At 32.2% G+C, this 24,470-nt stretch overlaps 3 protein-coding genes across 7 annotated transcripts in view; 2 read left to right on the top strand and 1 right to left on the bottom strand.

The window, feature by feature from the left end:
* Positions 1–7,494, bottom strand: part of LOC127712180 (density-regulated protein homolog) — a 68,590-nt gene extending 61,096 nt beyond the window's left edge. Inside the window, exon 1 of one of the 2 annotated variants that reach the window (XM_052218483.1) lies at positions 7,402–7,494. The gene's annotated coding sequence lies outside the window, so the exon portion shown is untranslated. The remainder of the gene's footprint in view (positions 1–7,401) is intronic. The other variant, XM_052218484.1, reaches the window with a different exon arrangement.
* LOC127712160 (repetitive organellar protein-like) overlaps positions 7,494–24,470 on the top strand; it is an 84,938-nt gene continuing 67,961 nt past the window's right edge. The window contains exon 1 of one of the 3 annotated variants that reach the window (XM_052218444.1): positions 7,494–7,544. The gene's annotated coding sequence lies outside the window, so the exon portion shown is untranslated. Of the gene's footprint in view, positions 7,636–24,470 lie in introns of all 3 variants that reach the window. The other 2 variants (XM_052218445.1, XM_052218446.1) reach the window with 2 other exon arrangements.
* Positions 11,072–24,470, top strand: part of LOC127712168 (uncharacterized) — an 87,107-nt gene continuing 73,708 nt past the window's right edge. The window contains exon 1 of one of the 2 annotated variants that reach the window (XM_052218463.1): positions 11,072–11,087. The gene's annotated coding sequence lies outside the window, so the exon portion shown is untranslated. Of the gene's footprint in view, positions 11,088–23,359; positions 23,376–24,470 lie in introns of those variants that run through there. The other variant, XM_052218462.1, reaches the window with a different exon arrangement.

The raw sequence follows: 24,470 nt of genomic DNA, 5'->3' as shown, positions 1-24,470 counted from the left end.
GAATGTTTACATTGTAAATACAGACACACATTTTAAACGAGTTTATATTCAGTACTACGAGAGAAAAATATTTCCCTGAAATAAGAAAAGAGATCACTGATAAAATCACACCAACAAAATGGAACTGCACCTTCACGAACAAAACTGTGATAGTACAATTGCTTATAGACTGTTCAAAATATAAGGAGCTGTTTAATAACTGTGAAAAATTCTAGGAAAATAATGAAAACAAAACCAGAAATATGTTATTCCAAATGCATATAAAAGATTGAAAATTATGGACAACAAATAGCAAGACATATATTGCTGAATTTGCACATACGTATATATATACATATATCTCAAAATGGAGGAAATGACAAACAAATGAAAATAGTGATTATCATAAGTGACATATATATACCGACACAGAGTCTGTCATATAACAATTGTAAGAAATGTAAAGAAGCTCTGGACAAATATTAAAAGCTATGAAAATGAAATTAAATAATTAACTAGAGGCTCTAAAGAGCCTGTGTCGCTCACCTTGGTCTATGTGCATATTAAACAAAGGACACAGATGGATTCATGACAAAATTGTGTTTTGGTGATGGTGATGTGTTTGTAGATCTTACTTTACTGAATATTCTTGCTCCTTACTATTATCTCTATCTATAATGAACTTGGCCCGGTAGTTACAGTGGAAAATACTTTTAAAAATTTACAAAAATTTACAAAATTTATGAAAATTGTAAAAAATTGACTATAAAGGGCAATAACTCCTTAAGGGGTCAATTGACAATTTTGGTCATGTTGCCTTATTTGTAGATCTTACTTTGCTGAACATTATTGCTGTTTACAGTTTACCTCTATCTATAATAATATTCAAGATAATAACCAAAAACTACAAAATTTCCTTAAAATTACCAATTCAGGGGCAGCAACCCAACAACGGGTTGTCCGATTCATCTGAAAATTTCAGGGCAGATAGATCTTGACCTGATAAACAATTTTACCCCATGTCAGATTTGCTCTAAATGCTTTGGTTTCAGAGATATAAGCCAAAATCTACATTTTACCCCTATGTTCTATTTTTAGCCATAGCGGCCATCTTGGTTGGTTGGCAGGGTCACCGGACACATTTTTTAAACTAGATACCCAAATAATAATTGTGGCCAAGTTTGGTCAAATTTGGCCCAGTAGTTTCAGAGGAGAAGATTTTTGTAAAAGTTTACGGACGACGGACGACGGACGCAAAGTGATGAGAAAAGCTCACTTGACCTTTCAGGTCAGGTGAGCTAATAAAAAGGTCCCTGTAAATATGCCATGCATGATACTTTTATTGTTTTATATTTATATGTGCTGTACATATGTTGGAAAAAAAGTTTTTGTTTTACATGTTTTATTCTTTAAAATTTTAAAGTTAAGGAAAAACTCCATATATATTTGGAGGGTCTCCTAATTAAAGGAGGCTTATACTAAGAAGAAGTTTATTTGAATACAAAATTCAAATACAAAACAATTGAACAAAACACTGTTGACAGAACTTCTGTCAGAATAATATCATGTTAATCAAATTTTAATGCCGAATCAAATTCCTGAACAACTTGGATTGGTTCCTCAAAATCGGGCTCAAACGAGTATCCCGATCGGTCAGAGACAGTCACACAAATTTCATCAGTTTTCCGTAGCATGAAATCGTCATCACACACTTTATCAAATGTTTTTGCGTTTTCAAAACGATAGAATTTGTTGGAAACTACAGGGTTTGATTTTAATCCAACCTTTATTTGTACTAGACGGAAACATGTTGTTTTTCATCCGTATCAATTGGAGGCTTTAATCATGTTAATACATAACACAAATTTTCCTGTGATAAAGCGCGCTCAGATCGGATCAGGTTATTCTATGCAACTAACTGAAGACAGATACGGATACGACAAAACTCTGCAAAAAAAAAAAAACATCGAGAATTTTGATTAAAAAAAGATTTTGACTCAGGTGCTTTTTTATGGGTCGGTCGGGTTAGGGCAAACCAACCTATTCTTTTTTATGGCCTGGGGAATGTGTCCATGGGACACAGATGATGCCCCCGCTTGCATATAACATTATGAAGGTACATAACTCAAGAACAGTAAAAGTGACGCTACCCAAATTCAAACTTGATCTGTGTTATGTCGTAATAAGCATTGTGTAAAAGAGTCATATCATTTGATTGAGGCAAGCTTAAGTTAGAGAACGGAAACAAAAAATTAAGCAATTTTTCCATTTGTAAAGGGGCATAACTCTAGAAAGGTAAAAGTGACACCACCAAAATTCAAACTTGACCTCTGTTTTGTGGTAATAAGCATTGTGTATAAGAATCATAACATTTGTTTAAGGCAAACTTAAGTTAGAGAACAGAAACAAAAAATTCAGCAATTTTTCCATTTGTAAAGGGGCATAACTCTAGAAAGGTAAAAGTGACACCACCCAAATTCAAACTTGACCTATGTTTTGTGGTAATAAGCATTGTGTATAAGAATCATAACATTTGGTTGAGGCAAACTTAAGTTAGAGAACAGAAACGAAAAATTCAGCAATTTTTCCATTTGTAAAGGGGCATAACTCTAGAAAGGTAAAAGTGACACCACCCAAATTCAAACTTGATCTATGTTTTGTGGTAATAAGCATTGTGTATAAGAATCATAACATTTGGTTGAGGCAAACTTAAGTTAGATAACGGAAACCAGTTTCGGGACGGACAGACTTACAGACGGACAAGGGTAAAACTTAATGCCCCCTCCGCTTCAAATTTTATACAGTTATATGAAGTTGGCAAAACAATTGATACATCAAAAGCATAAACTGTTAACACAGAGATATGTCTCGCCTTTTTGTAATTTTGATAATGCAAATGTCGAAATTAAAAAAGCAATATTTTAACATGCAAGTTATGCAAATATTAAAAGTCAATGAACCATGACTGACGTTACATGGCTAAACAATCTCCATGGAAGTGAGATGTGCCAATGCTACTACAACTGCATACCAAATACCATTGACTTATCATAAGTCGTTCCCTTTAAACAAACTTAAACACAAACATTAACATGATTAACTTGTAAACTATGTAAAAGTTCCTAGGCCAATGAACCATGATGAAGGGGGTGTATATAATCTCCATGGAAACGAGACTTGCATATGCCAATAAATTTGCATACCAAATATCACTGACTTATCATTAGCGGTTCATCTTAAACTGATCTAATCACTAACTAATACATGTAAACTAAGTCAAAGTATTTTAAAGTCAATAGACCATGACTGAGGGGGAGGGGCCAAATAGTCTCCATGGAAATGAGATGTGCTAATCCTTATACAACTGCATGCCAATGCTTATTGGCCTACCACTAATGGTTCCCCTTAAACAGACCTAATCACAAACTAATACATGTAAACTAAACAAAAGTTTCAAAGTCAGTAGACCATGACTGAGGGGGCGGAGCCAAATAATCTCCATGGAAATGAGATATGCCAATGCTTATACAACTGCATACAAAATATCATTTACCTACCACTAGTGGTTCCCCATAAACTGACCTAATCACAAACTAATAGATGTAAACTAAGCAAAAGTTTCAAAGTCAATAGACCATGACTGAGGGGGCAGGGCCAAATAATCTCTGTAGAAATAAGATGTGCCAATGCTAATACAACTGCATACCAAATATCATTGACCTACCACTAGTGGTTCACCATAAACTAGACCTAATCACAAACTAATACAATTGTTGACGCCGCCGACGCCAGAAACAGCATACCTATGTCTCGCTTTTTGACTCCGTCAAGGCGAGACAAAAAGTGAACTAAAATATTGTGAACTGGTGTATGCATGTATCCATGGAGGACGTAATTTCATTTCAAAATCAGATGGAGTACATCCAAACCAAAGGTAGGTTTTTTTCTTCCTATATTAATATTTATTGGTCATAAAATCAATCGAATATAGTATAACTTCAAAAAGGGAAATTGCAGAGTGGAACTGTTTAGTGTGCAAAACCAACGTGCACATTGCTGCATCACTCAATTGTGATGGCTACCAAAAAGGTGTTGGATTAAAACATGCATCCAAAAGCACATATTAGATGTGGAGAAGCTGCCATGGTAAATAAAATATATAATCTGTATGCAATATTTAATAGTTGAATTGTTTACGAATAAAAGTTTTAAACAGTCAGGGGAATTACTGAAATAAGTGATTTATAAAAATCACTAATTTAAGTAGCAAATTCGAAATTTTGTCACAAATTGTGATTTTGAAGTTTTACCAAAATTCTAAACATATAGGTCTAGCATGTCTAGATTACAAAATGTATATCTTATTATTAGTAAAATTGAAAAAAATGAACCTTTTGCTTCTTTTAAGTAGCAAGGTTTATGCCTTTGACATGTTTGATGCAATATTTAGCTGTAAATTCTATATTTGTTGAAAAAATGCTATAATGAAGGCTTTACATAATGAACTGATACTTTCTTAACAGATTTTTCCCAGCAGTGGGAGTATTTTTCCTGTAAAATTCAAGGTTTCATCTTACAGATTATGTAATAAAATTTTACTGTTCACGATCAAAATTTCACTGTTCGGGGGTGTTGAAATTAGTTGGGGTAATTAAAATAATAATTCTTAAAGAAGTGATTTTTTGGATGAAAATAGAGGTATGATACTTAAACAAGTGATTTTTATGTCATTATCCCAGATTTAGTACAGGTCATCACCTGACATGACCGGTCATCCTATCAACACAGATGTTGGTTCTGATAATTTTAGCAACATAGTTAGTCCCTGGATCATTAGTATTGTATATCTAAAGCTACAATAAAATTAAATCACTTAGTCTAGTGATTTATTTGAACTACTTAAATAGGTGATTATTAAAGAAAGACAACTCTTACTTCCAACACTTGTGGACAAATTGTTACTTGAATCAGTGATTTAAAAATCATTCATTTAAGTAAGTCTCCTGACTGTTAAAGATGTAGTTGATTATATTTCATACATATGGGACACTTGACTGTTAAAGATGTAGTTGATTATATTTCATACATATGGGACATACTATATACATATTACTATTCCCAGCATATATTGAAATGCATTAACACAACATGATTGATTGATGGATGCTTAACATCCAGTGGCAAATATTTCATGCATGTTCAGGACAAATTAACATAACATTAACACAACGTAACCGTAGACACAAATATTATTGTTGCATTTGTAATTAATCAGTTCCTAACTCAACCTAGCATTCCAGCATAGTTTCCGACGTAACAATAACTTTTTTGTTATTGTTATGTTTTCAACGTAATTGTAGACAGTGCCTTTATTAAAATTGGTCAAGTCTTTCTACTCTATAAGGTCCGGGGACACAGTTATCGTTCTTTGATTTTCATTGTCTACAAATAGAGTACCTTTTTATAGGTAGTTCTTTGGTTACCATAGTAACAAGGTTTGAAAACAGTATAATTAACTATAACCATAACATATATTCCCCATTGTAACCAGTAGTGAACTATTTACCATTTAAAAACCCATTGTAACCTGGAAAGACTCGAATTTAACTACATGTATAATCATGATAATATGAAGGTTTTGATATGTGTAACCAATGTAGCCATTGTCAATGGAGGTTACAAAACAAGATAACTTAAATCAGGTGCGCATTTTAGGCCTTATAATTAATTTATAATCTAATTATTATGACGAAATATTGATTTTAATTAACGGATAAATTAAGTTTGTTTAATGAATTAATGAAGATGTTATTCCAAATATAGAATCACCATGATGAAGTAGAAATAAGAATCTACATTAATGGATACTTTGATGTAAAATATAACATGTTATCATATAAACAGCACAAACTCTATGTTGATGATTCATTAGTGTTGGCATTATAAATGGTCCGAGTTGACTTTAAAAATAATAAATAAAGAATTCAACAAATTAATTAAACAAATTTAACCTAGACTTTTTTTTTTGCTTCAATAAAGCTTTATAATAAATTGATAAAGATAAGTAAAAATTTGAATTCACATTATTAAATTATTTTTTTTTAATAATGATTTGCAAATTGTCATGTTGAGGCCAAAATAAATTGTGTGTTTCCTATTTCACCTCCAAAAAAAATAGGTAGGGTAGGTGGGTAAAACATTTTATTTTATGAAATCATTTTATATTTGTTCTATTGTTGACAGTAGAAAAAAAGGTTCCAAATGAAATTGTTGACTGATGTGCCACCCTTTGTTTGATTCTTTAATATTTACAACAATAGCTGGATTGATTTTAGCAGTAAACTGAACACATTACACTCTAAAACTGTTTGTCAATTAACCGACAGATACCGTCTGTTCAACCTGGAACAATTCTGACTTTTGGTCCAAAGAAGTTGAGCAAAATACTTCAGCTTCATATTTTTTTCGTCTATAGGATCATCATGATGTTCTTCTAAAAGGTTCATCATATCGTAATTATCAGGAATCGATGTCATTAAATTTTTTGCGTCCATGTGATCACATTTCGCATATTTGACAGCTATTACGCAGCACGGTTGTCGACAAGCCTAGCTGCGGAACTGCAACTCTAATGGTCTTTATTATGTTTCCTGATTTAATTTGTGCTGATGATCCGCAAATTGTCCAAAAATATTATAAGGACCTACAAGCTATCATTCCGCAGCTACGACAAGCTCAATATGCCCAACGGATACTTGGATCCAGAAAGACTGAAAAATCCAGATTTTTTTTTTTTTTTTTTATAATCGTCAATAAAATGTTTAGGGTCTGCGTCGGAAACCGAGGTAAACCAGAAACACACAATTTATTTATTTTGGCCTAAATTTTATAATCATTTATAATACTTCAAAACCTCTTTTAAAACTTAGCCCGAGTTGTCATTACAGACGGTCCCAGTTGGTTTTAAAGACAGTCCGAGTTGACTTATTGACAGTCTGTGTTGTCTTCATAGACAGTCCGAGTTGACTTTTTAGTCGGTCAAATTTTGTTCTGGATTCACAATGGTTACATACATGGGACAGTCATGACAGTGTATAACTTGTACACCTTCCACAAATTTATTCATGACAGTGTATAACTTGTACACCTTCCACAAATTTATTTCTTTACATTTTATGCATAAAATAGTAAGTAGGGGGATGAAATTACATGTAAAAATAATATAAATGGGGCATAAGCCATAACGGCCAAATTTTTTTTTTTTTTTATTTATTAAATATATTTGATGGATGGGGGAAAGGGAATTTCGTTAACGCGGGATATGAAGTTTGTGCAGTCTTTTACATAGGACTGCAAGTTTGTGTAAAGACAAAAGGTGTTCATAGTGCATAATCGTCAGCATGTGGTGTAAATCCAAATTACCCTGTTACCGGAAGTATTATAATTACACCTAAGTGGAAAGATTTTATCTTGTAGATGCATAGAAAAATCTTGTTTTTATTCGCGCCCGGAAACGGAAAGGAAGACAACAAACTGTAAACAAGTTCAAACCAATATTATTTTATGTTAGTCCTTTTTCTCAAATTTTCTGCAAGATCTTTCCAAGTGACCAGATAAGCGTGTCCCAAAGACCAATTTAACCTCTATTCTTGTCAAGTAATTAATAATACGAGGCAGGTGTAACCTGTGAGTGTGAAAGAGGACGAAGTCCGTATACGTACATAATGTATACTGACTACTGTAGGTATCGGGTCCGTTCGCCCTGGGTCCGTTCGCCCCATTTTTATTTAGAATATCAAGGATTTGTATAGTGAGACAAAACCTTTCAGAAAGTTTGGTAAAGAAAATATCCTTGAGAATACACCTTATCGCTATTTGTCCGCCATTACTGGACATCACACAAGTTCCCGTAAAATTTTGACGTCATAATAGAAAATATCTGACGCCACAATGGAAAAGTGATTGTTGTATGACGTCAAAAGTTCGAGCGGGACTGATTCTCGGGTCAAGCGGGATTAGCGATAAGGTGTATATGTATATGTCAAATGTATGTTACATTTATGAATGAAAATAAACATTTATTAAAATTTATATATATTTATCCCAATTTATGTATATCTATCAAAAGTTAAATACAGAATATTTGAAAAATTTATATTAATTAAATTCTTGGCTGCACTTTTTTTTAAAATTTATAATTACTTTTAATTACTGTTGATTGAATTTTGATTGCTGATTAGGTATAATTTGATGTCTTTGATATCACTGATTGTTGTATGAATTGTCTTTGGTGGATTGTAAACAGACTTCAACATATTCAAATACATACAGATAACTTAGTCTTCAGTTGTTTTATTTAAATACCTTGTAGTCCTTGAATTCACAGAAACAATACCTTGTAGTCCTTGAATTCACAGAAACTTATTTCCTGGTAGCAGCTAGACAACATAATACATCATAAATAAATATTTGACGAAATTGTAGACACACTTTAACATATTCAAATATATACACACAATGCAACATATATATAATAAAATAAAAATCAGGGCGAACGGACTCAGGGCGAACAGGCATTAGGGCAAACAGACTCAGGGCGAACAGGTATTAGGACGAACAGGTACTAGGGCGAACCGGAATCAGGGCGAACGGACCCGGATTCACTACTGTATAAAATTTTAAAATACTGATTTTTTGAAACTACAGTAAAATGTATACTGCCTTCTCCTCTTTCAATAATTTAACACTTTACAAATTATTATTATCTAAAAACAATCCGCTCTGAGTCTTATTTAAAAATAATCCCTAACTTTATTGATAACAGTCCAGGAAATAGTAAGACACATTGCTAAGCCTAAAGGAGCACAAGTTCTTCTTCTTTCTTCTTCATATACAGAAAAACATCAAATGGTTGATGATTACGTTCTGGCACATGCCTGGTTTAACAGTATTGTTAATGATCAAAAATATATTTAATTTCATAATAATTTTCAATTTTTATATATACAAGTGTATACAGTCAGGGGTACTACTTAAACAAGTGATTTCAGAATCACTTCTTCAAGTGATTTTGGCTGTGAAATATTAAAAAATTTTCACAAAAATACATGAAGATATGCACAGACTTTTTAAAATCACTGAAACAAGTAATTTGAGAAGTTAAAATGTAATCACTTCAACAAGTGTTTATAACATTTTCTTGATATTTTTCCCACAAGCTTGCCTTACTTATTGGTAAAAAGGCAAGAATTCCATTGAAAAAACAACTATGTACATGCAGAAATTGTCTTTTGCTTGATTAGCCTGTCAGTTTTTACAGTTTATTTAAAATATGCAATAACTGGAATAATTTGTAGATCCAGGATCAGGGCATAACCTTGAAGTAGATCTGACATTATAACTCTAAAGAAAACCAATCAGGTTACCTAATATTGTTGACCTTTGTCTGATAGTAAGAGTAGTTAATGAATATTTGATTATAGAAAAATTCCCAAGGGTACTTTTAAAAGCTTTAGCTCACTAACTTACTGTCCAAGCCCACTGGTGAAATTGATATACAAAAGAAAGGGATAATTAGTTCTATGTAGGAAAATTATAGAAAAGTTTGTCAAAATATGGAAAATCAATGAAATTAGCATTTGAAGATCAAAGGAAACACCAAAATCACTTAAATACTTAATAGGTGATAACTGAATTTATCAAATCACTGAAATAGGTGATAATGAAATCACTTGTTTAAGTAGTACCCCTGACTGGTATATGTAAGTAATATATTTCAATTTTTATTTTTAATTTTTGGTATAAGATAAAAACAAGATACATATTAAACATGCAAGTATTTGTAAGTGTCAAGGAGAATTTCTCTGGTGAGTTTCTCCTTGAAGCACTCAGTAGTGTTGCTGCAGGCTATTGGTTATGGTAGTTTGTTCCAGTCTTTTATAGTTTGGCAGAAAAATGAAAAGTTGAAATGAATTATCATCCTACTTGACTTCGCTAAGGCTTTCAACAAGGTCCCACATGCCAGACTACTGCATAAGTAATCATACTACAGTACTATGGAGTGAATGACACAATGATTTCCCTGCCTTTATTTTAGGCCAAATATCGGCCCTGTTCCCAATTACTGAATTAGAAAAATCCTGAAATTTTCCCAAATGAAACTGTAAATTCCCAATTCAATCCAGTTGTAGCAGAAAGGTAATTGATTATTTTATCATTTAGTTCAAAATATGGGTTGTTGTACATGTTGTACTGTTCCCCAAGAAAAACATGACTAACATAAACAGATAGCGATCATATTTCGAAACCAGTTTAGCCTACGAATAGTTATCTGGAAACTGGAAAAATGTATATAACTATGATCTAAATTTTTAAAGAAAACAACTTTATTATATGATAGTTGCCTTATGCAGTCGTTTTTATTTCTCCTCAAATAATATTGAAAAAATGCATGATTACTATTGATTTAGATTAAAAAACCATAGAGCGTTTTTTCGAAATTTCATTTTTGTCTCCATAAAATGAGCTAAACTGTTTTTGTTAAATTTTTTTGATCTTAGGTTTATTTATAAATTTTTTAAACATGTACATGTATGCTAGGGCATGTGGTAAATTGCTTTTTTCGCTTGTCACTATGTTATTTTCTTCTGTTGGTTGGTAATGATAAACATGATAAATATTATATCCAGGGTTTCCCCTGGGTCAATTTCTTTTTTTGCAACCTCTTTCGCCAAAACAATATTTTTTTCGCCACTCTCATGTTTTTATAGCCAACTAACATACAATGACATAAACAGGTTTTTATTTAGGACTAGTTTTCCATTTTGCTAACAAACAAATCCAGTTTGCAGCATTGCTGTTTCTTTTAGTATATATATTATTCTACTATTTTATAACCTACATTTTGTACATTGATTATTATTGTAATTTCTATACGACCGCAAAAAAATTTTGCGGTCGTATATTGGTACATGTATGACGTTGGCGTCGTCATTGTCGTCCGGCGTCGTCATCGTCCGAAGACACATTAGTTTTCGCACTCTAACTTTAGTTTAAGTGAATGGATCTCTTTGAAATTTTACCATAAGGTTCAATACCACAAAAGGAAGGTTGGGATTGATTTTGGGGGTTATGGTACCCAAAGTTAAGGAATTAGGGGCCAAAAATAAGCATTTTTGTATCTTCCAGACATAACTTGCGTGTTAGTGTATGGATCTCTCTGACATTGTACCACAAGGTTCCATATCACAAAGGGAATGCTGGGATTGATTTTGGGGGTAATTGCCTCAAAATTTTAGGAATTACGGTCAAAAAACAAGCATTTATCTAGTTTCATGACAATAACTTGTGTTCAAGTGTATGGATCTCTCTGAAATTGTACTGCAAGGTACCATACCACAAATGAAAGGCTGGGATTGATTTTGGGGGTAATTGCCTCAAAATTTTAGGAATTAGGGGCAAAAAACAAGCATTTTTCTAGTTTCCGGACAATAACTTGTGTGTAAGTATATGGATCTTTTTATGAAATTGTACTACAAGGTTCCATATCACAAAGGGAAAGCTGGAATTGAGTTTTGGGATAATTGCCCAAAAGGTTTAGGAATAAGGGGCCAAAAAGGGAAAAAATAAGCATTTTTCTAGTTTCCAGACAATAACTTGTGTTCAAGTGTATGGATCTCTCTGAAATTGTACTGCAAGGTACCATACCACAAAGGGAAGGCTAGGATTTATTTTGGGGGTAATTGCCTCAAAATTTTAGGAATCGGGGGCCAAAAAGGGGAAAAAAACAAGCATTTTTCTAGTTTCCGGACAATAACTTGTGTGTAAGTGTATGGATCTTTATGAAATTGTACTACAAGGTTCCATATCACAAATGGAAAGCTAGGTTTGAGTTTGGGGGTAATTGCCCTTTACGTTTAGGAATTTGAGGCCAAAAAGAGGCCAAAAAACAAGCATTTTTCTAGTTTCCAGACAATAACTTGTGTTCAAGTGTATGGATCTCCATGAAATTTTACTGCAAGGTACCATACCACAAAGGGAAGGCTGGGATTGAGTTTGGGGGTGATGAATCATAAGGGGGTTCAAAACATTTGGGGGGGGGGATTTTTTTCCCCTTTTTCTTTAAAATTTTCATTTTTAAATTGGTTATTTCTGATTTATATATAAAAGCAAATAATAATGATATGGTTTGAATAGGTAAATTAAAAAAATTAAAGTTCTTAGACCACATTCATTCTGTGTCAGAAACCTATGCTGTGTCAAATATTTAATCACAATCCAAATTCAGTGCTGTATCAAGCTTGAATGTTGTGTCCATACTTGCCCCAACTGTTCAGGGTTCGACCTCTGCGGTTGTATCAAGCTGCGCCCAGCGGAGCATTTTATTTAAATTGGCCTACATTAAGGTCCAAAGGGTCCAAAATTAAACTTAGTTTGATTTTAACAAAAATTCAATTCTTGGGGTTCTTTGATATGCTGAATCTAAACATGTGTTTAGATTTTTGATTATGGACTTAGTTTTCAATTTGGTCCAAGTTGGGGTTCAAAATTTAACTTTGTTTGATTTCAACAAAAAATGAATATATGGGGTTCTTTGATATGCTGAATCTAACCATGTATTTTGATTTTTGGGCCCCATTATCAAATTGGTCCACATTGAGGTCAAAAGGGTCCAAAATTAAACTTTGTTTGATTTCATCAATAATTGAATTCTTTGGATTCTTTGATATGCTGAATCTAACCATGTATTTAGATTTTTGATATTGGACCATAATAGGTAAATTAAAAAAAATTAAGTTCTTAGACCACATTCATTCTGTGTCAGTAACCTATGCTGTGTCAAATATTTAATCACAATCTAAATTCAGAGCTGTATCAAGCCTGAATGTTGTGTCCATCAGGGCTCACACTACTTCAGAATCATAGGGAGAAGTGACTTCTCTTTTTGAAATTGAGAGGGAGAAGTGGTGAGATTTGAAAGAGAAGTGCTTGTTTGCTCGCGGTGCTACAATGTTTGGTTTTTACTATAATACATTAAGTGCCATAATGATATGTATCTTATTTTTTTTTATATTGTTCAAATTGTACCTTTGGTATACAATTAGAATAACTTGTTTAATTTTATCATATATAGTTGCACAATCATATGAGTCCTCTTGTCAGAAAAAAAACAATTAAATATCTGGCAATAATAAAAAAAAAAAATTTTATATCAAAAAGGAAAAGAAAGTTGTTATACCATTTAAAATTCAATTAAAAAACTACTCTGTTTGCATGTTCATGAAATTAAGTATTTCTCATTAAGAAGATATATAAATTTAACAGTTAAGCTTGGACATAATATAATTATATTAGTGTAATAGTCCCAGAGTTGAGCAACTTTAAGTTATAAATTGAAACTATGCATATACATGGAAATATATACATTAATCAAGAAGATCTAAACAAAAGTATGTTAATGCATGTAGAAAGCGTATTTTTTTTCCTTTTGGGATCAATTTTTGTCTGTCAGCAGTGCCATTGTCAACGTATATTTGTTCCGCCAAACAGAAGTTCCACTGGAAACTTTGTTATTAACAATGTCATAATATTTGTTCCTGTTGGAACAAATATTCTATACCATCATTTTTGTGCATTTGTTGATGGAGAATTGTATTATGGACAATCATACCAATATACTCTTAGTACAAGAAATAAAAAGATAATATTTTTGTTTAATATATTTTATTTATTCATTCAGTCATACAGATAAACAAATATACAACAAACATATAAACCATACATCATACATCATACATACACAAAACACTCATATATATTATTCTTTTCGTTCAGGCATGTGAAAATCAAACACATCGAAATGTAAGAACATACATATATACATATGCCATTGAACATTCATCTTATATACATTTTTTAAATTAACAATCTCATACTTTTTCTCTCATATGCTCATGTCACTCATTCATTAATTCCACTGCATACACATTTCACCCAATATTCAAACATTTATATTCACATTCACACATATAACCTATATCATAAAGCACTAAAATACATAAACATGCAGTTATAAAAGTATAAAAAAAAACTTCAAATATAATATAATATTATATGTCAAAATATAATTCAAAATATATAAATTCACATTAATATTTGTAACATTGTTTGATAATTGGCAATCACGTAAACTAATTAAAGGATTAACACCTCCGAAATTTGTATACTTTGCATTCAACAGAGACACGCGCCCAATGATTGGATTAATATGATTTATGATGGGTATTTTTTTTATAGTTAATTATACATAATCATAAATAACGGTTTGAGACCTTTGGCATAACAGGACTTATTCGGAATAATAGTCAACCACAAAAAAGGAAAAATTTAGGTTGAATACAATTTTTCTTCTCAAAATAATAAATAAACGTTAAGAAATTAAAACAATTCTGTCGAACACACAACATTTAAAGAAATAATACAATAACGTATATGTACCTCAACCTCCATATCTTGTGGTATGCGGACACATTCTGCACAGTGGAAAATAATGTCGACTTCTTCATTTACCATCAGGCGGTAATCAGTAATTGATATACCTGAAATAACAAGAAATTAAAATATGACATATATATATTTCTTTACAGTCAAGTAATATTAATGCACTGATAATAATATTAAAGGCCGTAGTAAGGTGACCTATAGTTGTTAATTTCTGTATCATTTGGTCTCTGATGGAGAGTTGTCTCATTGGGAATCATACCGCAATCATACCACATCTTCTTTTTATATCTATTAATTGATACCTATGGTCCATTTATTGGACAAATGTGTAATGCAAATAACACTAATATAGATTTAATTCTTATCAGGGAAGGGTCTCAACCAAAATTAAAGTAAAAAAAAAATGTATCTAAAATATGACTGAAAGTACGAAAGGAAAAACTAAATTAATAATAAATTTGTAAATACCTGTATTGCAAAGCCTGTGTTGCCATTTATCACAATCCTCACATTGGAGAGCATGTTGTCTTGGTCGGACTTGCTGGTCACATAGCACACAAGGGTACGCTTGATGAACAGCAATTTTCCAAATGAGTGCCACCGACATTTCTGGTTACTTTTATAAAGCAAGGTCGGTACATCAAAAAGACTGCTCAAACAGCTTGTATTTTTACAAGAATTTCACTACAAAATGTATGTTTGCACTCCGCTTGAACTCAGCTTGGGTGTTGTGTTTTTATAGTGATCTTGAATTGTATTTCCATTACAATTTCTTGACAAAAGCATAATTAATACTTGTGTTCATCAAAGAAGTAATAATAAGCAATCAACAATCTTCTTAAATTTCAAACTTAATCATTACTTGATTACCTTGTTTTATATTTCAAAACTGAACTTATTGTTTTAATTTTGACAGAAATTAGTCTCCCATTCGGAATGAATGAATGAACTTTATTCTCACAAAACTACATGTCATAGTTACAGAGAAAATATATATCTACAATTACATATATGTATATATAAGCATGCACATGTGTGAACAAACGTAACTTAACTTGGAGGACTGACTTTCACCTGTATTATTTTTATAAACTTACATAATTTTTCTAAAATGATAGTATTGTCTGAATTAAATAAACCGTTAAATTTGTATGTATTTGGATTTTTACAGCAATATTCAGGTAAAAATTTCTTTCTCTCTACATCCAAAGATTTACAAGTCATGATGTAATGATATTCGTCACCAATACCACTTGAATCGCAGAGATGACAAAGTCTGTCGTTTCGTGACAAGCCTCGCCATCTTCCCATCTCAATTGGTAACCGGTGACTTCCACATCTAAATTTGCAGTATACAAATAATAAATTATTAGGCAATATGTTGAGATAATTCTCAAATTTCAAATTAGTCTTAAAAATTCTATAACATAGGCATTTAGGTAAGCTATCTATATGTGACAAACATAATTGTGTGAACTGATCTTTAAGTTTTTGTTCCACACTTTTTGATACCCATTTGTCAGCAAACTGCATATTCCAAATATTAGACATTCCACAATTATCTAAAACATTTTTTATATAAATCAACCATTTACTTTCAAAACCATAGTTATTTAGATTTATAAGTAATAAGTTATAAAGAACATGAGAAATTTTACACTCTTTACCGTTTATACCGGTAATTCTGCCCCAAAAATTTATCATACGAACTTTTGCATAAAGAAGTATTGGGAATCTGCCTAGTTCAGCATAAACTATACAGTCTGGGGTTGATTGCTTTAAATGTGAAATGAGTTTGCAAAATTTTAGGTGCACCCGCTCTAATAAGTCAAAGTTTTCAAAACCCCAAATCTCTGACCCATATAACAAAATAGGTACAACAGCCTTATCAAAGAGATCTAGTTGACATTCAATAGATAAATTATTAATTCTACTCTTCTTCAAGATAGAATACATAGCCTTTATTCCTTGGTCTCTTAAATATTTTCTAGTTTGTAAAAATGAACCACTTTTTGAAAAGAATATTCCTAAATATTTATAATTTTTAACAATCTCAATTTCAGTATCATTAATAGAGAAATTCAAATTTTGTGGAAAACTACCATTAGCAAAAACAAGAACTTTTGTTTTATCAACATTTACCTTAAGTTGCCATTTGTTACAATATATGGCAAATTTGTTTAACATATTTTGTAATTCAGTGTTACTATCCGCTAATAAAACAGTGTCATCAGCATATAACAATAAGAAAATCTTCAGATACACATCTAGTTCATTTTCTAGGTCTGCACTTATTGACTGTAAACCTTTTGTATCTAACTCTTCTAAAAATGCTTGTAAATCATTCAGATATACAGAAAACAAAGCAGGAGATAAATTTTCACCTTGTCGTACACCAATTTCACAAGGAAAGAAGTCAGATTTCTCATTATTGAAGACAATACGGGATTTTATATCTTTATACATATTTTGTATAATTCGGAAAAACTTTCCGTTAATATTATTGTTCAAAAGTTTAAATAAAAGGAGATTTCTTTGAATAGAATCAAAAGCTCTCTGAAAATCAATAAACGCACAATAAAACTTTTTCTTCTTTAATTTCAAGAGTTCAAAAAAGGCATAAAGAGCAAAAATATGATCATTTGTGCTGTATCCTGGTCTAAAACCTGCTTGATTTTCTTGTAAAATTAAAAACTCATCTAAATAATCACAAAGTCTATTGCTTAAAATGGAAGTAAATATTTTACCTAAACTGGATAGTAACGTTATTGGCCGATAGTTTTTCGGTTCCCTTTTACTACCTTTGTTTTTAAACACTGGAATAACATTTCCTAAAAGCCATATTTCAGGTAAGAAACCTGTATCGAAAATTAAATTGAACATATATACATATATATCTAACATCAATTCAGAAGATGATAAAATATATTCATTTATTATTAAGTCGTCACCAGGTGACTTATTATTTTTAACACTTTGTATACCTTTGATAACCTCGTCTCTTGTTATTGTTTTATTCAAGAAATAATTTGATCTATCAGTATCAAAATTGTTATCTAGTTCAATATTCGCTTTATTAAGATTATCTTTATTCAATTCTTTAAAAAAATCATAAAACTGTTTGATATCAATGTCATTATTCACTGTACGTTTAAACTTATTGAACATTTTCCAAAAATCACGTGGATTTTTCTTACGTAATGCTTTCATTTTCTTCTTCAAATCATGGATATAGTCATTCATATTTGTTCATTTTGTTCTGTTTGTTATACGCAAGATATCAAAAAATCATTTAGAAAACAATATGATATTTTAATATTTTATTAGATTAAACACATTCATTTATGATATATATATAATGAGTAAACAAATGATATAACAAAATTAAACATGATAAATAATATAAAAACAGTAAAGTTTATTTAAAAGTATAACCATCTATAAGTATCAAAATAATTCATATATAACATCTATATAAAAAAAAAAAAACCGTGGACGATACGTCTTCACAAAGTATGGCCGTTTTTGTCATATGGCCGTTTCATCTTTTCGGGGTATGGCCGTTTCATCCTATGGACATCATGGCAGTATGGCCGTCACGTCCTGCATCGAAAGCGAGTATCGTAAACAACAGGGCGAGTTGTTTTCGCTTTTGAGGGTCTTGCAAAGCGAAGTGACGGACGGGAAAGTGACTTCTTCTCCCTAGTCTCCTGGTAGCCTGAGCCCTGGTCCATAATTGTCCCAACTGTTCAGGGTTCGACCTCTGCGGTCGTATCAAGCTGCGCCCAGCGGAGCATTTTATTACTTGTGTTATAAACTGTAATGCCCCTTTCATGTTTCAGAGAAAAAAAAATAACAAATGACTGCATACAGATTCAAAACATCTAAATAGAGATGATTTTAAATTAAAAACATTTAGGTTTTTATATGCCCGTTTACGGGACGTATTATGGTATACCGTTGTCCGTCTGTCCGTCCGTCCGTCTGTCCGTCTGTCCGTCCGTCGTCAACATGTCGGACATTAACTCAAGAATGCTTTAACCAATTTGCATAAAACTTTGGTGAATTGTTTATATCTATTGACGTGAGCTCCCTTTCGTTTTTTATAAAATTTAGATTTTACGTTTCCGAGTTATGGGGTTTTATTCATTAAAAAAAGGGGGATTTTCCAGTTTTCGGACAATAAGTCAAGAATGCTTTCACCAACTTGCAAGAAATTGTGGTGAATTGTTTATATCTATTAACATGAGCTCTCTTTTGATTTTTATAAATTTTAGATTTTACGTTTCCGAGTTACAGGGTTTTATCCATAAAAAAAGGGGGGATTTTTCAGTTTTCGGAAAAAAACTCAAAAATGCTTTCAGCAATTCTTATGAAACTTTGGTGAATTGTTTGTATGTATTGATGTAAACTCTCTTTAGAATTTTATAAATTTTACATTTAACATTTCTGAGTTATGGGGTTTTATTCATTAAAAAAAGGGTGATTTTCCAGTTTTCAGACAATAACTCAAAAATGATGTCACCAATTCTTATGAAACTTTGGTGAATTGTTTATATCTATTGATGTAAGCTCCCTTTTTATTTTCATAAATTTCTAATATGGCATTGAGAATTAATTGAACTTTATTTGTTTATAGTCTTGACAACAGATTTACTATGTGTTGCACAACAGCAAGAAATTTTTAATTGAATATAAATTCAATTCATATAACCAATTTAAGTTCTTTGAATACATTTATTCAGAAACCTATAATATGTCAAATATTTAATTACAATCCAAATTCAGACCTGAATCAAGCTTGAATATTGTGTCCATTTCTGCCCCAACTGTTCAGGGTCGGACCTCTGCGGGCGTATCTAGCTGCGCTCAGCGAAGCAGTTTATTTAGCTCACCTGGCCCAAAGGGCGAAGTGAGCTTTTTTCATCACTTGGCGTCTGTCGTCGTCCTTTAACTTTTACAAAAATCTTCTTCTCTGAAACTACTGGACCAAATTTAACCAAATTTAGCCACAATCATCATTTGGGTATCTAGTTTTAAAAATGTGTCCAATGACCAACCATGATGGACGACATAGCTAAAAATAGAACATAGGGGTAAAATGCAACTTTTTGTTTATTGTTTTGAAAACCGTTATAAATATAGAAAATCTGATAGGTACCAAAATATTCAGAAGGTTGAGCTCTACCAATTGTTTTTCAATGATGTCAAAACTGTCAGACGACTTCTTATATGAGTTATTGCCCTTAAACATTTTGTTACATGTAAATGACAAATTTTACCATTTATTTTCATTTTTGCCTATTATGTTGAAAACTATAATAGATAGAGAGAAACTTTAATATGCAAAAATGATCAGCAAGACAAGATCTACAAATAAGTTTGTATGGTTGAAATTGTCAGTCTACTACTTATTAGAGTTATTGCCCTTTGATGACGATTTTTACCAATTTTTTTAGTTTTTGTCTAAGAATGAAATTACAAATGCTTCTTCAGTCACCAGGCCATGTGCTCCACAGAGAGTCAAAAAGTAAAGAATTATGTCACCGCTTGTAATTATAATTATTTTTTGTAATATTAAGTATAAAAAAATAATGGAATTCATTATTTTTGGAGTATAAAAAATTCTTTGTATGTTTTAGATAAACTACATGATTTTGATGGTCCTTTCAATTCGGTTGACAGTTATGACTTTTCAAATTTCTACAATTCCATTAACTTCACTCCACACAATCTTATCATGCTTATCAAACAGAAGTTTTCTTATTTAATCAATTGTCCTTTGAAAAATCTGATTGCAGATTTATATACATGTACACATGTATTTGCTGCCACTCATATAGACTTCTTGAATCTTCTGTAATTAAATTATGAAAAATGTAAGTCAAGGCCATGTTTTTCTCTGACTGTTATTGATGTCTTTACACTAAATCCATTGGATGTTGGATGTGTACTAATTGATATTTTAGTCTTAGATACACGATTTTTTTTATACAACCGCCAAAATATTTTTGCGTTCGTATAATGCTATCATGTCGTCATCGTCTGAAGACACATTTGGTTTCTGGACAATAACTTTAGTTTAAGTGAATGGATCTCTATGAAATTTTACCAGAATGTTCAATACCACAAAAGAAAGGTCGGGATTGATTTTGGGGGTTATGGTACCAACAGTTTAGGAATTAGAGGCCAAAAACAAGCATTTTTGTGTAGTTTCCGGACAATAACTTGTGTGTAAGTGTATGGATATCTCTAAAATTTTACCACAAGCTTCCATATCACAAAGGGAAGGCTGGGAATGAGTTTGGGGGTAATTGCCCCAAACATTCAGGAATTAGGAACAAAAAAGGGGCCAAAAAACACATTTTTCTAGTTTCCAGACAATTATTAATAAACTTGTGTTTAAGTGTATGGATCTCTCTAAAATTGTACTACAAGGTTCCATACCACAAAGGGAAGGCTGGGATTGAGTTTGGGGGTAATTATTCCAAGGGGGGTTCAAAAAGTTTGGGGGGATTTTTTTTTTCCAATTGTTTTTAGGAGTTTATATTTGTTTTCTTCAAAATTTTTGAAATTTCAAATTTTTTGAAAAGCTTCAAGAAGAAATCTTCAATTGCACAGTATTGCACAATAGCAAGAAATCTTCAATTGCAGAGTATTGCACAATAGCAAGAAATCTTCAATTGCACAGTATTGCACAATAGCATAGTATTGCACAATAGCACAGTATTATGCATTAGCAAGAAATCTTCAATAGCACAGTATTGCGCAATAGCAAGAATCTTCAATTGCACAGTATTGCACAATAGCACAGTATTGCGCAATAACACAATATTGCTCTGTAATATTGCGCAATAGCAAGAAATCTTTAATTGCACAGTATTGCGCAATAGCAAGAAATCTTCAATTGAAAATAAATACAAATCTCCCAACCAATTTCAATGGGATTAGTTTAAAGTCTTTAATTTTTGGGGGTTCTAACCTTGTATTGCTATTTTGGATATTGGGCCCTGTTTTTAGATTGGTCTACATTGAGGTCAAAAGGGTCCAAAATTAAACTTTGTTTGATTTCATCAAAAACTGAATTATTGCGGCTGTATGATATGCTGAATCTTATTGTGGACAATAACTTGTGTGTAAGTGTATGGATCTTTCTGAAATTGTACTACAAGGTTCCATATCACAAAGGGAAAGCTGTTTTGAGTTTGGGGGTAATTGCCCTAAATGTATAGGAATTTGGGGCCAAAAAGGGGCCAAAAAACACATTTTTCTAGTTTCCAGACAATAACTTGTGTTCAAGTGTATGGATCTCTCTGAAATTGTACTGCAAGGTACCATACCACAAAGGGAAGGCTGGGATCAAAAACTGAATTATTGCGGCTGTATGATATGCTGAATCTTATTGTGCATTTTAATTTTAATTTTTTTTATTTTGTGCCCTATTTTCAAATAAGTCCATATTAAGGTTTGAAGGGTCCAAAATTAAACTTTGTTTGATTTCAACTAAAATTAAATTTTTGGTGTTTTATTATATGTTGAATCTAACCATTTTATATGTTTTGGATATCAGACCATTCTAGGTAAATTTAATGTCCCATTTCAAATTTTTAAGATCTTTGACCACATTTATTTTGTGTCAGAAACCTATATTATGTCAAAAATTTGATCAGAATCCAAATACAGACAGTATCAAGCTTGAATATTGTGTCCAAACTTCCCCCAACTGTTCAGGGTTCGACCTCTGCAGTCGTATCAGGCTGCACTCAGGGAAGCATTTTATTAGTCCCATAGGGACTTTAGGTTTGCACTCTGTCCGTCTGTCTGTGTCCATCCGTCAGTCTGGCAAACCAGTTTTCCACACTTTTTCTTCATGCTTGAAGATATTGATTTGATATACATTTGGTATATAGTTTTATCATGATAAGTTACAGGTCAAGTTCAAATTTTGTTCCTGTCTGATGATTTTGTCCAGAGTTATGGTCCTTGGACTTAGAAAATTCATTCAAATAATCAGTTTTCCACACTTTTTTTCGTCATGCATAAAGATATTGATTTGATAATTGATATGTAGTTTTATCATGACAAGTTGCAGATCAAGTTCAAATTTTGTTCAGGTCTGATGATTTTGTGCACAGTTATGGTCCTTGGACTCGTACGACTTAAAAAATTCACTTAAATAATCAGTTTTCCGCACCTTTTCTGGTCATGCTTGAAGATATTGATTTGATAATTGGTATATAGTTTTATCATGACAAGTTACAGATCAAGTTGGAATTCTGTTCCGGTGTGATGATTTTGTGCAGAGTTATGGTCCTTGGACTTAGAAAATCCACTCTAATAATAGAAAATCCACTCTAATAATCAGTTTTCCACACATTTTTTGTCATGCTTGGAGATATTGACTTGATATTTGTTATATAGTTTGCACCATGCCAAGTTAAAGATCAAGTTAACATTTTGTTCCAGTACAATGAATTTTTAACCGGTAGGGGACTATGTATTGCCATGAAATACTCTAGCTCAAAATGCTTGTTATTAGTTGTTATTGGCTTTGAACTAGCTGTCAGTAACTGTGAGTACTCTCAGATCTGTACTCAGTGTCCTTTTCGTTGTTAGGGATGAGGGACAGGGTTGGCAAAGTATTACCCGGGCAGGAAACCCAGGTGGGGAAACCCGCGTTTCCCGGGCTGGGCAATACTCCCAGAAACAGGTTATACTGGGCAATACTGGGCAATATGATTTTTATACGACCGCAAAAATTTTTCGGTCGTATATTGGTATGACGTTGGCGTCGTCGTCGTCCAAAGACACATTCGTTTTCGCACTATAACTTCAGTTTAAGTGAATGGATCTCTATGAAATTTTACCATAAGGTTCAATACCACAAAAGGAAGGTTGGGATTGATTTTGGGGGTTAAGGTACCAACAGTTAAGGAATAAGGGGCCAAAAATAAGCATTTTTGTAACTTCCAGACAATAACTTGTGTGTAAGTGTATGGATCTCTCTGACATTGTACCACAAGGTTCCATATCACAAAGGGAAGGCTGGATTTGATTTTGGGGGTAATTGCCTTAAAATTTTAGGAATTAGGGGCCAAAAAAGGGTAAAAAAACAAGCATTTTTCTAGTTTCATGACAATAACTTGTGTGTAAGTGTTTGGATATTTCTGAAATTGTACTACAAGGTTCCATATCACAAAGGGAAAGCTGGAATTGAGTTTGGGGGTAATTGCCCGAAAGGTTTAAGAATTGGGGTCCAAAAAAGGGTCCAAAAATAAGCATTTTTCTAGTTTCCAGACAATAACTTGTGTTCAAGTGTATGGATCTCTCTGAAATTTTACTGCAAGGTACCATACCACAAAGGGAAGGCTGGGATTGATGATGGGGGTAATTACCTCAATATTTTAGGAATTAGGGGAAAAAAAGGGGCAAAAAACGGGGCAAAAAACAAGCATTTTTCTAGTTTCCGGACAATAACTTGTGTGTAAGTGTATGGATCTTTCTGAAATTGTACTACAAGGTTCCATATCACAGAGGGAAAGCTGGGTTTGAGTTTGGGGGTAATTGCCCTAAATGTATAGGAATTTGGGGCCAAAAAGGGGCCAAAAAACACATTTTTCTAGTTTCCTGACAATAACTTGTGTTCAAGTGTATGGATCTCTCTGAAATTGTACTGCAAGGTACCATACCACAAAGGGAAGGCTGGGATTGAGTTTGAGGTTGATGAATCATAAGGGGGTTCAAAAAATTTTTTGGGGGGGGGATTTTTTTTTTTGTCTTTTTTTCCTTTTTTTTTCTTTTAAAATTTTCCATTTCAAGTTGGTTATTTCTGATTTATATTTAAAAGCAAATAATAATGATATGGTAGGAGATACACACCAAACAGGATGTGTAAATTATTATATAATAAGTATTGTGCAATAGCAAGAAATTTTCAATTGCACAGTATTGCACAATAGCAAGAAATCTTCAATTGCACAGTATTGCGT

The sequence above is a fragment of the Mytilus californianus genome, unplaced genomic scaffold, assembly GCF_021869535.1.
Source record: "Mytilus californianus isolate M0D057914Y unplaced genomic scaffold, xbMytCali1.0.p SCAF_8, whole genome shotgun sequence".
Lineage (NCBI taxonomy): Eukaryota > Metazoa > Mollusca > Bivalvia > Mytilida > Mytilidae > Mytilus > Mytilus californianus.
This window is presented reverse-complemented; position numbering and strand designations above follow the sequence as displayed.